This window comes from Protopterus annectens, chromosome 11.part0 (genome assembly GCF_019279795.1).
Source record: "Protopterus annectens isolate FY-2018-M chromosome 11.part0, PAN1.0, whole genome shotgun sequence".
In the NCBI taxonomy this organism is placed as follows: Eukaryota; Metazoa; Chordata; order Ceratodontiformes; family Protopteridae; genus Protopterus; species Protopterus annectens.
The window spans coordinates 675259170-675277256 of record NC_056745.1 but is presented as its reverse complement, the minus strand read 5'-3'; the positions used below and the strand labels follow the sequence as shown (position 1 = coordinate 675277256).

The 18087-nt window shown below is 43.5% G+C and overlaps 1 protein-coding gene across 1 annotated transcript in view; it reads left to right on the top strand.

The window, feature by feature from the left end:
- LRP6 (LDL receptor related protein 6) overlaps positions 1–18087 on the top strand; it is a 2645333-nt gene that overhangs the window by 1451923 nt on the left and 1175323 nt on the right. The gene's annotated exons all lie outside the window — the stretch shown is intronic.

The following is an 18087-nucleotide window of genomic DNA, read 5'->3' as shown; positions in this document are numbered from 1 at the left end:
GTAGGGAGTCACCAACAAAATTTTTGGTTTGTGTCTTCTGATTTTCAGGAGGATTTTCTAAATTACTGGGAAGGGAGGAAAGTTATATAGAAACTTCCCCTTCCAAGAAATGCTGAAAGGGTCTACTCTCCAAACTAGAGCGGAGTAGGTCTTGGAGCAGGTCTGCAGCTGTCTGTTCTTGGGGGGAAGAAAACAAGTCTACTTGAGGAGTGCCCCATTGGTGGACAATGTCTAGGAAGAAGGTCCTGCCCAATATCCATTTGTGTTGTGGAGAGGATGTCCTGCTTAGAAGTTCTGCTTATTTGTTGTCCTGCAAGAGGATGTAGGATACCTGCAGGGACAAGCTGTGGCGAGAGGCTAGATCTCATATCAGTAAGGTTAGTTTGCACAGGTGGTACGCTTTTGTTACCCCTGCTTGTTGAGGTACCACATAACGGTGTTGTCTGTAATTATTTGAAGAACACCTGGTAGTAGGAGGGGACTGAAGGTTTTCAGAGCCAGGAGGACTGCTGTCATTTCCCTCACATTGATGTGTTTGGCCTTTAAGGAAGGGTGCCATGTTGCTTGAACCCTGTAGTATGCCATTGTGGCTCCCCATCCTGAGTCTGATGCATCTGTATGCATAACCCTGGGTTGGGAGAGTAGGCTGGAGGGGAAGGCCCGGGCTGAGCTGGACCTGCTGAATCCACCAGCTGACCTCTGCCTTTAGGCAGGGTAGGAGAGAGATTTCTTGCTCTGGGGGGATGCTAGTGTTGGGACCAAACATTTTTTAGATACCACTGTAGCTTTCGCATATGCATTCTGGCTAGTGGGAGCATGGGGATGGTAGCTGCCATTAGGCCCACGGTCCTTGGGAATTGCCTTGCAGTTATTACTTGGGTCTGCAGCAGGGCTTTGAAATGGGAGGTCAGAGAGCTGACCTTGTCCTGGGGAAGAAAGATTTTCATTATGTCTCTTTTGATTTTGCAACCCAGAAATATCTTGTCTTGCTCTGGTGCCAAGGATGACTTTGGAAGGTTGAGGGTGAACCCCAGTTTTTGTAGGAGGGACATGGTGAATTTGTAGATGGGTTAATAAGGTTTCTTTGCAGTCTGCTAGGATCAGGATGTCGTCTAGGTAGGGATAAATCTGAATTCCCTGTGTTCTGCAATGATTGGAGCCAGGCATTTTGTGAGCACTCTGGGGGCAGTGGACAAATCAAAGGGCAAGGCAGTAAATTGTAAATAAGATGAGTGTCCAGAGAAACATAAACATTTCCTGTGGGAGGGTAGGTTGGGTATGTGCAAGTAGGCTTTTTTAGGTCCAATGTGGCCATGAAAGTCTTGGCTGGTTTAAGAGGAAGTAAACTTGGGAGTGACAACATTCTGACGGTGGGCACCTTTAAGAATAGATTTAAGAAGGAAAGGTCTAGAGTAGGTCTCTATCGTCAGTCCTTTTTGGAGACAAGGAACAGTCGTGAATAGAAGCCTTTTCCTTCCTGTCCTGAGGGAACAGGGTCTGTGTATCCAAGTTCAGAAGGTCTCTCAGGACCTGCGGTAAGAGGTGTCTTTGATTTCTTGGGGGGAAAGGGAACGCCTCTTAGGGGTGACTTTTCTTTCCAGGAGAGGAAGTATCCTTTTTGGACAGTAGCCAGAACTCTTCTGTCTGTGGTGATGGTTTTCCAAAAGGAGAGGTAGTGGGAGAGGCGGGTAGAGAGGGGTGGGGCAAGGCAGTCATGCATTGTTGGGGCCTCCTCTGTTTTGAAAGGGCTGTCAAGGGGGAGACTGTGGGGCAGCTGGCCTGGTAGTGGTTTATCTTCTGGTTCCTTTTCTATGTCTGGAAGAGGTAGTTCCAGAAGAGTTTGGGTTTCGTCTGACAAATGTGGCCTTGGCAGGGTAATTCCTGTAATATTTGGGGATTGGGGACACCAGCAGATGTTTGATGTCTTGTAATTCCTTGCTCTTTTCTTACAGATTTTTAAAAAGATCTGCTGATTGTTCGCCAAACCGAAAATTGGGATCCAGGGGGGCATCTAAGATCTTAGACTTAGTCTTCTAGTAAGTGTTGTAGTCTAAACCAGGAATATCTCCTGAGAACAGAGGCAGATGTTGCAGAGCGAGCAGAGGCCTCTGCAGCATCATGGCTGCATCTAATTGAGTGGCTACTTGGGTAGCCAGAGATAGTTTATAAGAAATGTCAGCTTTTGTAGGGCAGTCAGGAATAGTAGCCAGCAGGATAGAGGCTTGAGAGACCAGCTCCAAAGCATATCTGGTCATATGTGTCTGATAGTTGATGGCTCTAAAAGCCAGAGTGGAAGAGGTATAGACCTTCTTACCAATCCTATCCATAGATTTGCTGTCTTTGTCCATGGGTAAGAGAGAGGCAGACGGGATGAGTCTGGATTGTTTATCTGGTGAGGTGGCAATCACAGCTGGGTCTGCCAGGAGAGGCTTGACGAAGAATTTCTGGTCATCAGGCACCTTGTAGAAGCGGTCTGGCCACTTACGGGGCAGGTAGCTGTGAATCTGATGTCTTTGATGCAGAGGTAAAGGCATCCAAATAGGCAGGTACAGTGCAATGAAGAAGTATTTGCCCCTTCCTGATTTCTTATTTTTTTGCATGTTTGTCACACTTAAATGTTTCAGATCATCAAACAAATTTAAATATTAGACAAAGATAACCCAAGTAAACACAAAATGCAGTTTTTAAGGGATGATTTTATTTAAGGAAAAAAAAAACACCATCCAAACCTACATGGTTATATGTGAAAAAGTAATTGCCCCCTTGTTAAATCATGAAGTAACTGTGGTTAATCACATTTTTGGGAAAGCGGTGTTCAATTTCACTAGCCACACTCAGGCCTGATTACTGCCAGACCTGTTGAATCAAGATATCACTTGAATAGAACCTGTCAAACAAAGTGAAGTAGGCCAAAAGATCCCAAAAAGGAAGACATCCTGCCGCAATCTAAAGAAATTCCAGAACAGATGAGAAACAAAGTAATTGACATCTATCAGTCTGGAAAAGGTTACAAAGCCATTTCTAAAGCTTTGAGACTCCAGCGAACCATGGTGAGAGCCATTATCCACACATGGAGAAAACATGGAACAGTGGTGAACCTTCTCAGGAGTGGCCGACCTACAAAAATTACCCCATAGCACAGCGACGACTCATCTAAGAGGTCACAAAAGAACCCAGAACAACAACTATAGAACTGCAGGCCTCACTTGCCTCATTTAAGGTCAGTCTTCATGACTCAACCATAAGAGAGAGACTGGGCAAAAATGGCATGCATGGCATAGTTCCAAGGTGAAAACCACTGCTGACCAAAAAACATAAAAGTTAGTCGCACTTTTCCTAAAAAACATCTTGATGATCCCAAAGACTTTTGGGAAAATTTTCTGTGGACTGACTAAACAAAGGTTCAACTTTTTGGGAGGTGTGCATCCAGTTACATCTGGCGTAAAAGTAACACAGCATTTCAGAAAAAGAACATCATGCCAACAGTCAAACATGGTGGTGGTAGTGTGATGGCCTGGGCATGCTTTCCTGCTTCTGGACCTAGACTACTTGCTGTGATTGATGGAACCATGAATTCTGCTCTCTACCAAAAAATCCTGAAGGATAATGTCCGGCCATCAGTTCGTGACCTCAAGCTGAAGCGCACTTGGGTTCTGCAGCAGGACAATGATCCAAACCACACCGGCAAGTCCACCTCTGAATGGCTTAAAAAAAAAAACAAAATGAAGGTTTTGAAGTGGCCTAATCTAAGTCTGGACTTGAATCCAATTGCGATGCTGTGGCATGACCTTAAAAAGGCGGTTCATGCTCGGAAACCCTCCAATATGGGTGAATTTAAAACAATTCTGCAAAGAAGAGTGGGGCAAAATTCCTCAACAGCGATGTGAAAGACTCATTGCCAGTTATGGCAAACGCTTGATTGTAGTTGCTGCTAAGGGTGGCACAACCAGTTATTAGGTTTAGGGGGCAATTACTTTTTCACATAGGGCCATGTCGGTTTGGATAGTTTTCTTTTCCTTAATAAATAAAATCATCACTTAAAAACTGCATTTTGTGTGTACTTGGCTTATCTTGGTCTAATATTTACATTTGTTTGATGATCTGAAACATTTAAGTGTGACAAACATGCAAAAAAATAAGAAATCAGGAAGGGGCAAATACTTTCCCATTGCACTGTATGGCAGGTGGAATGGCAGAAAGGGAGGGGGATTCCATTTGTAAAAATTCAAAATACCTCTTTTGAGTGTCAGACATTTGTGAGGTATCCCATTTGAAATATTCTTTCATTTTGGTGATAGTTTCATCAAATGTGATATCCCCTGGAGTGGAGTCTCCCTCAATAGATTCCTCATCTGGTGAGTAATACTTCTGAGGTGAGGCAATTTGGGAAGTGTAAGAAATGGATTCCTCAGAAGAGTAGTAGTAGGTGTCTTGCTCTTCTTCCCTGTCTTGAGAGTTAAGAGGAGGGAGAGAAGAGGCAGAAGCAGGTCTAGGTCTAAGCAGTATTAGAGTAGCAAGGGATGAGGCCGAGGGCCTAAGAAGGAAGAGGTGAAGGACTGCCAGTCAGGCAGGCTTTCTTTGGTTGTGGTCGTATGTTTTGTTTTTTTTCTTTTTGGCTGGGTTAGACGTAGGAGTAGGCCTGGAGTCGTATGATGGTCTAACGGTAGCAACGTCTGGAGTAGGAATCCCAGCCAGAGGCTCTGCTAAATCTGGTTCCCCCTTGACCTCCCGAGGATGTGCCTGTCATCAACTGAGAAACTGCTTTTTCGAAGGTCGCTGTTGAAGTCAACGAATCCACCGGTCATCCCTCAACCCCTAAATCGGAAGCTGGCGGGGCATCCAGTAGCGGAGCGGCAGAGGAAGAGGGTCTGGGAAACTTAGCCTTCTTATGCAGAGGTTCTGTTGAGGTCTCCGAGGTGGGGTCCATCCTGAGGGCTAACCATTTAAGCCGTTGGTTCTCCAGGTAGAGGTTTTAGAATGGCCAGACAGCTGCGAAGGGGCTTGGGAACAAAGGATTGGTAAATGGAGCAAGAGTTGTGATTATGCACCGGCTTAAGCAAAAAACGCAGTGTTCATGCGAGTCTTTGAGTTATCTGGTGCCCGCATTGGCATTTACCCCTTTTTGCTGATATCTGCTAAGAGTTGCTACAACAAACCAAGCTTTAGCTAGTAAATAAGAAGAAATATCCCAACGGGGGGACACTTAGCTTTTTAGATGTCTTGTGGTGAAGGAGCGAAGCACAAGATGCGTCGGTAGTCTGCAGCTGAAAGGTTCTGAGGTCTCTGCATGCAGATGTCACATTTAAGGCCCCTGGTTTATGGCCCTACGTGTGACGTCCCACGCAGCTGCAATAGTCAAGCTGAAGCTTTTGTATAGGAGCCAACATATACGGGTCGCCTGAGGTGGAAAATCCCACACCAAGAATACTGCAACATAGGAATAGAAGGACATCAATCTAATTTTGCAAGGTTTGAAAGACAGTTGAACACTTCCAAAGGGGCTTTACACCTTGAGCCTGTTGTGTTCTTTCACTTTGGTTCCTAAGACTATACAAAAGTCCCTCAACTTCTCAAGACATAATAGGACAGAGAAGAAAATAACAAAAACATAAAACTGAGAAACATTATGTCGATAAAGAACCCTCTGTTTACTAAAAGACCCAGAGTGGAGCACTCACCCATATTTACCATTACCACTACTGCTGATGTTTTGAAGTTGGCAGAAAGCAATGTGAAGTTTTTCTCCTAGGATAGTAAGAAAAGACCACCATGTCTCCTCATTCTGATTCAAAATTTAGTAGAATTCTACTGTCTAGGTCACTGTCTGCCAGATCCATGGAGTCTTTCCCCATGGATGTAATTTGCAAGATCACAATTGTTGAATCCAGTACAATAAAAAAAAAAAACTCCAATCTTGATAAACATTTTCATGTTTATTAAAATAAAAAAAACATTTAATGCTTCCACACACTGTAATGACCTTCATCTCTAGTCTGGGGACTTCATCAGACTTGTTTAATCCTGAAACATTCTACTTTGAGAATGATTCGCAAACAGTAATTATCCAGTAAACTTCAGTCATCAGTTAATACACAATACTCCCCTTCTCCTTAAAAAAAAAAAAAAAAGAAAAGAAAATTAAATTTTCCATATCATAAATACTGGCCTTTTTAGCATACATTTACTTTGACTTGCTAAAGTATTCTTTCCAGTCTAACATTTTTTTCTATAGCTTCTTTGCCGTAAGTAGAAAAAGAATAGGTTCTAACACAGCAGATTTTAACTTAGTCATATGTTTGTGTAAAGCATTTAGAACATCACCAGACTTTTTGGCATGCATATGCACAGCAATCCATTTAGAAAGCTTCCTCGTGTTTCACCCTACATAAAATGCTGAAAAGGAAATCCAGCAGACTGCTTAAGTAACATTTTTAGAATTCCAAAGTAAAAGTCCCATGTATTTATTAATATTGCCCTCCCAACACGACACTGTCACAACTTATCATCTGAAGTCGATGGTGTGTTTTTTATCATTGTAGGACATTTTTCGTTGTACTTCAGTGACTGGTCATTTGGGACTGCCTTCAGTTAATATTCAATAATAATCTGAAAATTCTCAACAGGTCCATTTTTTAGAACTTACATTGAGAATGTACTGTTGTATAAATATTCCTTAACAGTAGATGTTCAAATGATCACTTCTGCAGTAGCCTTAGCTGTAAGTGTTATATCCTGCCCAGGATATAACAGCCAGACAGCTTCCATATCTTCAGGGGCATATTCCCCACACTCAAAGCTTGAGTTTTGCTGGACAAAGAGTAGATTGAGTGCCAAACTCCTTGGAACCTTTATGCCAACTGAGAGAGAGCATCTAGAGCCCTGAAAAGGTCAAAGCCTAGAAACTAAATTTAAAGGTCCTCACTATGGCAACAAAAACATACAACAATAAGTGAAGGGAGTGGCTACTGCAGTAGTAATAGTTTGAAAATCTACTGTTATGGTAAGTTTGCTTACACAACTATGCTATCTTCATCATATTGTTCATTGCTGCAGTAGCCATAATTATGTAGTTAGATTACCATAGTTTAACTGACTACGAGGGGAATAGTTGAGGGTCCAGGAACCCCTGGAAGAATGTTTCTAGCAAATGCTGTCCTAGACCTGGAGCTAGAATGTAGTTTGTAATGCTTTGTAAAGGTGTGCACAGAGGACCAAGTCACAGCTTCTAGAGTACTTCTAAAGTGTGTCCTTTCCAAAAAGCCACAGATGAAGACAGAGGTATAGTAGAATGAATCTTGACCTTGGCTGAAATTGCCTTGTGGTGGGTATAACAAAAGGTAATAGTATGAAAAAAAAAACATTTAAAAATAGTCTGCTTGACGCAGGCTGTCCTTTATTTTTACCTTCACAAAAAATGAACAGCTGATCAAAGTTCCTAAAAGATATTGTTCCATGAGGAAAGGTACTGGAGTCGTCTGAAAACATCCAAGGTATGGCGTATACTTTGTCCCTTATTTTTAGGATGTTCTTTGTGTTTCACTGTTGCAGTCATCACATTCGGGTTATCTGCCTGCAGGTAGCCCTCAGCCAGCCTGAATACCAGAGCCTTCGGATGCGGTCTCATCTTCCATGACGTCAGGTCGTCGGGTATAAAACACGCAGGTGACACCATTACATCAGTCTTTCTTGCCGTGCGGTGCCCGAAGCAGAAGCATTTCACAAGTGCCGGTCGGCCGACTCCTGAAATTTTCATTTTCGAGTTTCAGAACCGAAGTCTTCAAAAGATAAGTACCTCGTTGGGGATCATTTTTCTTGCTCCAACCGATGTCAGTAAAAGTTAACATTTGTCTTACCTGTGGAAAGCAAATACTTCATAAAGATTTTCATTCGTACTGCATTCCCTGCTTAGGCCCAGACTACGACGTCCCTTGTTGTCAGTTTTGTGCCTTGTTCAACCCCCGAGCTATTCTTTGTCGGACTATCTTTGAAGCAAATTATTTTGGTACTCTGTTTCAGTACTCCGAAATGGCTTCGTTAGGCCATCCGACTACCGATCTTCTGAAAAAACGTAAGGATAAAGACAGAGAGGCCGCATAGGTCCAAAACTGCCGATGACGCTTCCTTTAAGCTAGTCACCAGTCCGCCAGTACTCAGGTGCTTTCGCAGTCCCTGATACCCTCTACTTCAGATTCGCAGGCCTCTACTGAGACCCATTCGGAGTCCGGTATGCCGAGAGATGCTTTTTCTACTATGGAACCTGCGGATGTCTCTACCTTGGATGGGTCCGGAGCCGCTGTGGAGGCACAGGCTTCTGAGGGTGTATTCAGGCCTACAGGCTTGCATTTTAAACAGACACCGCCGTCTTCATCCAGGCCTAAAACTCGGGTCATGCCTAGGAAACAGACATCAAAACCGCAGGTTCAGGCCTAAAAAAAAATGCTTAGAATGGCTGAAGACCTTATTACCTTAATTAGGGGAAGCCAGCCTCCCCCCCCCCCCCCCGAAGAGACCTAGAACTGATTTTCCTTCCGATTCTTCTGATCAGGAATCAGAAATTTCTATTCCTTCTGATTACCAGGATTTGCCCTTATCTACCTATGAGGATTCTGATGCAGAGGATTCCATTCCCCCTGCTTCCCCTCCAGAAGATTTTTATTTTGGTGAAACCTTGCACACTCTTAGGGAGCATTTCCGCTGGGAAAGCTAGGATTATTCTGACTCTAAAAAGAGGCTTAGGGAATTCTTACTCCTTCCTCAACACAGGCCTTTAGCTGTCCCTCCTGTTCTTGACATTGTAGATGATGCTTTCTTGGAATCTAGCCTTTCCCCAGGCACTTTACCTTCAGCTCCCAGAAAACCTGATGGGTATTAGAGTACCTGACTCTCACAAGTTCCTCTTTAAGAATCCTACTGCGGATCCAGAAACCATTTCCCAAGGACCAAAAGGCATTAAGGCTACTACTGCCAATAATCCTACCCCTTCTGATAGAGATTCTAGAAACTAATGATTATGGAGTACCAATCCAAGGCTGAACTCTTATTGAAGGAGCTGACCGCTCTTAACCAAAATGTTACTAATGATGTGAATTTTGGAAAGTGTTAAAAGAAGCTATGACAATGTTTTTTATGAGGTTGACCAACACTGTTTAAAAGTTTTAAATAGGAAAATGAAGAAACTTGACAGGGATATGCATGAATACCAGGAAGGCTTAGCCTACCCTATTTACAGAAATGGTGGTTGGAGAAATAACTATGACACTGTGTTTGTGGAAGGGGATAACATGGTGGAATGTAACAATAAGGGTGTTAGGGTTGACAGTGAACCACCCAGGAGGAGTGAAAGAATTGCTGAGAGGGGCAGGAAACAGTCCTACCAGGATTTTCAACACCCTCCCAACAGGGGAGTGAGGGGGATGGCACATCAGAAACAAGGGTGGAATCGTATATAGAAATAGAACCACTGGTTAATGTTTTATCATTAACAGTGGATGAGGCCCCCTACCAAGAAAATTATTTTCAGAAAAGATAATTTTACAATTTACAACTTTACTGATTGCTTGCTCACAGATGAGCATTTTACTTTATTTTCAAAAGGTTTTACCTTTGTCCCATCTAGTCCCTTTGACACCACTAACACATTGATAGATTTTAAATTGTTCATTAGGCAGCTAAACCTTTCAATATTTTTTAAGGGTCAACCCAGTACCCATTCAGATCTCACCAGAACTAGCACCTTTAACCCCCCCACACACCCATCTCTTAAGATATTTGAGGAAATGGTAGAGAGATAGAAATTAGAACAGCTGGTAAAAACAAGAAAAACAAGTGCCCATTGAACCTCAGTAATGAAGAAATGTGATAGTGTTCAATCTCGCCGTTTGTTCTTACACATGGGTTCGGAGCCGATCCTCGGCTCCGTGCCGGCCTCTTGCAAGCTCTGCATCGAGAAGAAGCTCGAGACAATCTAATACCCACAATCCCCCTCTGCCTTTACCTCAGATCTAGTTTGCCGCTGCTGCATACGCATCGTTGGGAGCTAGCTCGAGAATTTCTAAGCTAAGATATAACTTTTGTTGTTATATTTTATTAGGATTCTAGTCTAATTGATATTTTTCAGTATTAACTGTGGGATTGTGTTTTGGTTCCGTTAATTATTGGTACCGTTAACTTTTATTATCGGTTAAATATTTGCGGGTCCAGAACCGTCCTTTTCTCGGTCTGTTCCCCTCACCTCGACTCCGTCGGACCCGGTACCGGAGTCTCGGAGCCGACGGTCTGTTCTTGGTTCCGGGGCCGAGAGTCGAACCGACGCGTCGGTTCCGACTCTTCCCCTCGGGGCCTCGGCGCGGATCGATTCGGCTCCGTCCTCGGGGTCGATGCCTTCGGTGCCTGTGTCGGGGATTCTTCCCATTTCTTCGGAACCGGGGGACTCTTCGATGCGGGACCCGGGAGAGTTCGACCTGATGAGGAAGGTGTTGTCTACCCAGACAACCACATCAGTGGAAGCAGTTTCTCCTCCCCATAAAGGGCCTTTGTCTTCATCTGCACCCACGGCCACATCCAAGCGTCGGGCACCAGTGTCTCAGCCACCCCTGGAGGGTGCCCCCTCTTCCTCCGAGGCTTCTTCAGATGCTCCCCACGAGGAAGTCCCTAGGAAGAGATTGTGTAAGAGGAGACACTTGGATTCTCCACAGGAATCCTTGACATCTGATACTGACTTAGATGAGTCAGAGGGGTCCCCTAAGTCACCTTCAGAAGATGTCTCTTTTCGACATATTGGAGATCCTGAAGCAGAGAGGTGACTGGCAGTCCCTTCCCCCTTCTGAGGATGAGTCAGTTCTGCTGAAGGCATTTGGTGCTCGCCCTTCCTCCTCCTGGGTCAATCCGCCCTTCGACGAATTAATGGAACTAATTGCTCGAAGGGCGGAGGCTCCTGACACAGTGGAACCTGTTCCGAGGAAACCTAACAAATATATCACAGCACCACAGGATAAGTCTTACCTTACAAAAGGAGTTCCAGTAGACGCTATGGTGGTGGCAGCAGCCACGAAAAAGGAGATGTCGGAGTCTTCTTCGTCTGTCCATCCGCCTAATAAAGATTCTAGGACGATGGATAGATATGGGAAGCGCATTTTTAGTTCAGCGGCTTTTTCCATGCGGTCCCTGAACTATTTGACCCATTTTACTCATCTGCAGAGGGATCTAGTCAAAGAGTTGGGAGATACCCTCCAGGGTGCTACAGATGCAGCTGTCTCAGAGAAAGTGACAGCGCAACTTAATACCCTAACATCGATTGTTAACTCGTCCATGAGGCTGATTTCACGCAGTCGAAGGTTCGAGTAGGGCAGCAGCTTCAGCGATTGCTCTTCGTAGACAATCCTGGATGCGCCTATGCTCCTTTGCGGAAGCCTTCAAGTCTTCCTTTACAAACGCCCCATTTGACGGTGCCACTCTTTTTGGCCCCAAAGTAAAGGAGACCCTTACCGGTGTGAACAAGAGGGAAAGACTCTGTCTGCTGTCTGAGTCCGTTTTCCACCCCAACCAGACCGCACCCCAAAGGGCAACGCGGTGGGAAAATGTGGTTTCAAAACCCCAAGGGTCTTTCTCAGGCACACAGGGTGATGCCCCCTCTAGAGGCAGAGGAGGGGCAGAGGTGGAAGACGCCGCCCTGGCGGCAGAGGGGTCCGCAACATCAAGGTGACAGGGAAACACTCCCTGGTAAACCTTTCCAGCACTCCTGAGAGGAGGCCCGACTGTCCTGCTCTGGAGGCAGTCGGGGGTCGCTTAACTTTATACCCTCAGGCCTGGCAAAATATAACTACAGACAAGTGGGTAAAAAGCGTAGTTACCAGAGGTTACAACATACCCTTCCTATCCCATCCCATCCCAAAGAAAAGACTCCCAGATGTACCGCCCCATCTGCGAGAGCCAGCAGCTTTAGAAATTTCAAAGCTGCTAGAAAAAAGAGTCATCCAGCCAGTCCCAGCGGACCAGCAAGGATTCGGGACTTACTCAAGGTTCTTTTAGTTCGAAAGCAAACAGGGGACAGGAGGCCGAATCTAGCGCTATGCTACCTCGATACTTTCGTCAAGAAAGAAAAGTTCAATGGTCACGCCTCAATCGATCCTTCCATTCTTACAGAAGGACGAGTGGATGTGCTCAATAGATCTAGAGGATGCATACTACCACATCAAAATGGCCAGGGCATCCAGAGATCATTTGCTTCCGGCTGGGAGCCAGTCACTTTCAATTTCGAGCCCTGCCCTTTGGTCTGACCTCAGCCCCAGGGTCTTCACCAAATGCATGGCAGTGGTAGCGTCTCACTTGAGACGCCAGGGATTCCAGGTGTTTCCGTATCTGGACGACTGGCTCCTTTCGCCACCACCGCGCCAACTACTGCAGGCCAGAGACTTTGTTCTTCAACTGTGTGTTCACCTAGGGATCTCCGTAAACTTCGGAAAATCCTTACTTCAGCCATCACAAAATATCTTGTTCATAGGAGCAGAGTTAAACACACGTCAATTGATTCTGTGGCTTCCCCCAGAAAGGATATTATCACTGCAGACTCACATACGTCTTCTACTCTTGTCAAGGAAATCTCCTGCAAAACTAGTACTGAAGGTGTTGGGCCTCATGTCAGCCTCCCTTATTGCAATTCCCCTGGGAAGGCTGCACATGAGTCCTACAATGGCTACTGTTTGCTCAATGGTCGTTTCAACAACTACCTCTAACACACGAGATTCTTATAACAAAGACTTGCAAAACAGATCTAAACTGGTGGCTTCAAACGTGCAACCTTTCCAAGGGGAGGCCGTTTGTGCTACCCACGCCCACAGTTACGGTGACCACGGACACTTCCCTGATAGGGTGGGGGGGCATCTTTCAGGGACAGACAGTCCAAGGCGAATGGACCAATTTGGAGTACAATCTGCACATCAATGTTCTAGAGTTGAGGGCAGTGTTTCTAGCGTTGCAACACTTTGCTCCCCTTCTTCCTCTAGGGACTATTGCAGTTCAGACGGACAACATGTCTGTAGTCTGGTACATAAACAAACAAGGGGGAACCAAGTCCTATCAACTATGCAGAGAGGCCATGAGAATTTGGCAGTGGGCGGAGTCCACGGGTCGCTTTCTAATAGCAACGCACATCCCGGGTCATCCAACGTCATAGCCGACAGGCTGAGCAGAGCAATTCTGTTACCGCACGAGTGGTCTCTAAAACAGTCAGTGGCAAAAAGGATTTTTCGCACGTGGGGCCAGCCTTCCTGCGACCTGTTTGCGTCTCCAATGAATGCCAAATGCAGGAGCTACTTTGCCCTATTACCCCCTCCAGGGGAAGTCCCCAGGGACGCACTGGTTTACGATTGGCCCCCGGGACTCCTGTATGCATTTCCTCTGATATCAAAGTTTCTCCAGAAAGCCAGGAACCTTCACAGGATGATAATCCTCATTGCTCCATTCTGGCCTCGTCAAATTTGGTTTCCCTTCCTGAAGATACACTGCATTCGGGGACCCTGGATTCTGGACCCAGAGCCAGATCTATTGACTCACTCGTCAGGGGTTCCCCATCCCGCTCGTCACTCCATCTGGCAGCTTGGCTGCTCCAATTCCAACTTAGCCAGGTCTGATCTTTTGTCACCAGCAGTCCAGGATATATTGGTGGCTTCATAAAGCTTCCACTACTAAAACATATACTAGCAAATGGAAGCGATTTGTATTCTGGGCCAATACACACCATGTGGATCCCTTTATAGCTCCTTTGAATAAGATATTAGAGTTCTTAACGGACTTATTTCATCAGGGTGCTTCTCCTGCTACTCTAAGAGTTCAATTGGCTGCCATTTCGAATTTCCATGTGGAAGAATGTGGAGCTCCTGTTATGGCTCACAGACTTTGTAAAGCCTTTTTAAAAGGAGTTTTTCATATTAGACCACCGGTCAGATCTCCGACGTCACCTTGGAGTCTGAATTTATTGTTATCTAAATTAATGTTGTCCCCTTTTGAACCCGCCTCTTCTTGCCCATTAAAATTTTTGTCATGGAAAACTCTCTTTCTGGTAGCCATTACTTCTGCTAGACGAGTATCTGAACTTCAGGCTCTCTCCATCAAGCACCCTTATTTGATTTTTCACTCTGACAGAGTTTCTCTTCAACCAATTCATCCTTCCTCCCTAAAGTGTGTTCTATTAACAATATTAATCAGTCCATTGAATTACCCACTTTCTTCAAATCCACTCCAACAAAATGGAGTATATGTTACACAAATTGGATGTTCACAGACAGCTAAGATTTTACTTGGATAGAACAAAAGATCATAGAAAAACAGATCAACTCTTTGTGGCTTTTGCTGATAGCAGGAAAGGATTTGCAGTTACCAAAAGAACTCTTTCTAAATGGTTAACGGATTGTATAATCTATGTCTACGATTCTTCAAATCAACCCCTTCTACACAAACCCAAAGGACATTCCACTAGGTCAGTGTCTACGTCTTTGGCTCATGCAGCTCGCCTACCTCTAGACGCTATTTGTGCGGCTGCTACTTGGTCTAAGCCACATACATTTATTTCTCATTATAAAGTAGACAAGGTTTCTAGGGACAGGGCAACCTTTGGTTCCACTGTGCTCAAGAACGTCCTCCCGTGAGTTCCTCAGGATCAAGGAGCTAGGGACGCTACCCATGTGTAAGAACAAACGGCGAGATTGAACACTATCACATATAGAAGTTATGTCCTTACCATAACGTTCCATGTGGAGTGTTCATCTCGCCTTTGTTCTTACAGTCCCACCCTCCCACCCTTAGGAAGAACGTTCTTTGATGCCTGGCCAGGAGCATTCTGCTACTGTTACATACTGTGTACATAGTTGGCATATATATATATATATATATATATATATATATATATATATATATATGTATGTGTCTGTTTAGATATATATATATATATAGTTTTTTCTGTAATTCTTCCTATACATATGTGTATAAGCATGAATGTGCTATTAGGTAGATTGGTTTGCTTGCAAACTAGATCTGAGGTAAAGGCAGAGGGGGATTGTGGGTATTAGATTGTCTCGAGCTTCTTCTCGATGCAGAGCTTGCAAGAGGCCGGCACGGAGCCGAGGATCGGCTCCGAACCCATGTGTAAGAACAAAGGCGAGATGAACACTCCACATGGAACGTTATGGTAAGGACATAACTTCTATTTCCAGTTGATTGAGAATTTAAAGCAGGAAAAATGCCGGGTTATGAAACCTGACAAAGGAGGGGGTGTGGTGCTAATGTACCAGTTAGATTACGATTTCATCCTACAGGGAATGTTGCAGGATGTTGAGCAATATGAACTGGTGTCCCTTAATGAAATTAATTTAGCTTATGCCAAAATTAGTTAATTATTTATACAACCACCTCTTGCAAGGCACTATTAATGAGCAGCTATACAACTATTTTCATGTTATGAAGCCAAGGGTACCTATAATATTTGGTATTCCGAAAACACATAAAGGCCTAGCCCCTCTAAGATTTAGGCTCATTGTTTCTGGGGCAGGCAGTATTACGGTGCCCTTAGCAAAATTTATAGATCATATAGCCAAAAGAGTCTTAACACCAATTACACATTTGTAAAGACTCCTGGCATTTCTTAAAAGTTATTAACTGACAGATGTTTAGTCCAGAGCTATACATGGTAACCATTGATATTATAGACTTATTTCCAAGTATCCCTCACATAGTAGGACTTGAATGGTTTAGGCAAACCCTTATGCTTGACGGCACGTTGGCTAGCAACGTCATCAATTTAGTGGTGGACTTAATGGACACAGTTTTGACAAACAATTTTATTTACTTTAATGGAGAGTTTTTTCGCCAAAAGAAAGGCGTGGCAATGGGAGTATGCTGTGCTTCGCTATACGCCAATTGTGTACTCTACCATTGGGAGCAGGAATTTGTGTTCAATACACCATGGAAAAAGTTCATTACACATTATACCAGATATTTAGATGATATTTGCCTACTATGGAATGGTTCTAGTAATGACCTGAATGGGTTTTTGGAACACATCAATGGATGTACTGATTTTCTTAGATTCACTCACAACATCGATCAGGATGTTTTACATTATTTGGATGTAACATTAATTAAGGACTACACAAACAGCTGTTTTCATTCCAAACTTTTTAGGAAGACTACCTTTTCTAACGCTGCACCTTCATTTTTAGAAGGGCACCCTTTTTACCAGAAAAAAGGGATAGTTAAGGGCCAAATGATTAGAGCCTCGAGAATGTGTAGCACTTTTGAATATTTTTTGGAGGAAGCCAACACACTCCGTGGCTTATTTATAGAAAAAGGATATCCAGTCAACTTGATTGATGGATTGGCCCAGGAAGTTACTGATAACAGAGAATCTAGGTATTACCCTTTATTAGGTACCGGGATAGCCGGTACGGAGTTGGTGATAGACAACAACACCTCCAAATTTAAGAATAGTTTTGCATATACATATTCTTCAGACCCTCAGGTAATAGAGCAGGTCATCTTAAAGTATTGGCCCATTATTTCAGTGAATGAAGATATAAAACATCTCATCCCTTCAGTGCCAGGTTTCATAGAAAAGAGGAATGAATTTGAAAGAATTTTTTGAGAAAAATAAGGCTGTTAAGAATGAGTCCACTAGAATGAAGAAAGGGTACCCATAGATGTGGTTCATGTAACCAATGTGCCTTCATGTTGAATAAAGATGTTATTTTTATCCCTTCCAGAAATTTTAGATATAAGTTTAAACAATACTTTAATTGTGCCACCAAAGGAGTGGTATACCTGGGAATCTGCCTACATTGTCACAGTTTTTATGTAGGCAAGACAGAAAGGCTTTTAGAAAAGAGTCTATGAACATCAATATGATATTAGTAAGGGTAAAATGACCAATGCCTTTTTAAGCATTCACAACTATGTGAAAATATGCAAATTAAGTTTACAATTCTAGAACAAGTGACACCACCCACGGGAGGGAACTGGGAAGCTAGGTTGGAGTACCGAACTGTTTTGGCAGCTTAGACTGGACGCAATTAGACCACCGGGCATGAATGACGCCTTGAATATAAACAGTGTGCTCAAATTAAGAAGGGCACGATTATAACAGGGGTTCTTGTAGACTGCTTAAATTTCCCCATTAAACACGCTGGTATTGGATGTACTTGCAGTTCAGCCTAATGCCTTCAGTTTGGTTACCATGTGCTGTATTGGTAATGAAGATGTCACATTTATTTACTTTCGTGGTTTAGTTTAATATTTATTATTGTCATGTTCATTACCATTTATTTTATTATTTTTTATGTGTTTTTACATGTGTTGTAATATATTATATGTTTTCATTTTTGGCATTACTGAATTTAAAGTTGAGTTTGATTCTTGGATTGGAATATATATTTAATATTTAAGGAAAGTTTATACACACTGTATTTTTAAGAAACTGATGGATGATTCACATGGGGGGGGGTATGTCATGTGATGTTGCATTTAGTATTTAACATTGCTGACTACACAACAGATTTTTTAACCTTGAAGAAGCTCGGTAATAACCGAGCGAAAGCGCTTGGTTTATTGTTTGCTGCTGTTTGGTGTGATTCAGATTACGTACCAATAAATGTGCTGTTAACTTACTGCTTCTAACCACATTTTTTGGAGATTTGGGTACTGTGGCCGTGGATTTTGGTGATTCTTGGTCTTGTGTTCACATTTTTTGACATTCAGAGATTCTAGAGCCTTAGACAAATTGGGTAAGAAGGTATCTACTTTTGCTACTTTGGCCATTAGGGCATTAAATTGCCAGTTTCATATGTTAAAGTATCAGCAGCATATTATGGGACTGCTTAAACAGAAAATGATGTTTATTCCTGACTGTGCTGAACACAAAGAATTACAGGATTTAATGCATTCGGCAGAATAAGTTGGTAAACATACTTTGCAATGTGGTTTTGATGCTTTAGAAGCATCGTGCAGGGCTGCTGTCACTGGGTCTGTACTTAGAAGGCATGCTTGGCGTAAGGAGCAAAACTTGCCAGATCGTGTTAAAGCTAAATTACTGTATGCTCCCTT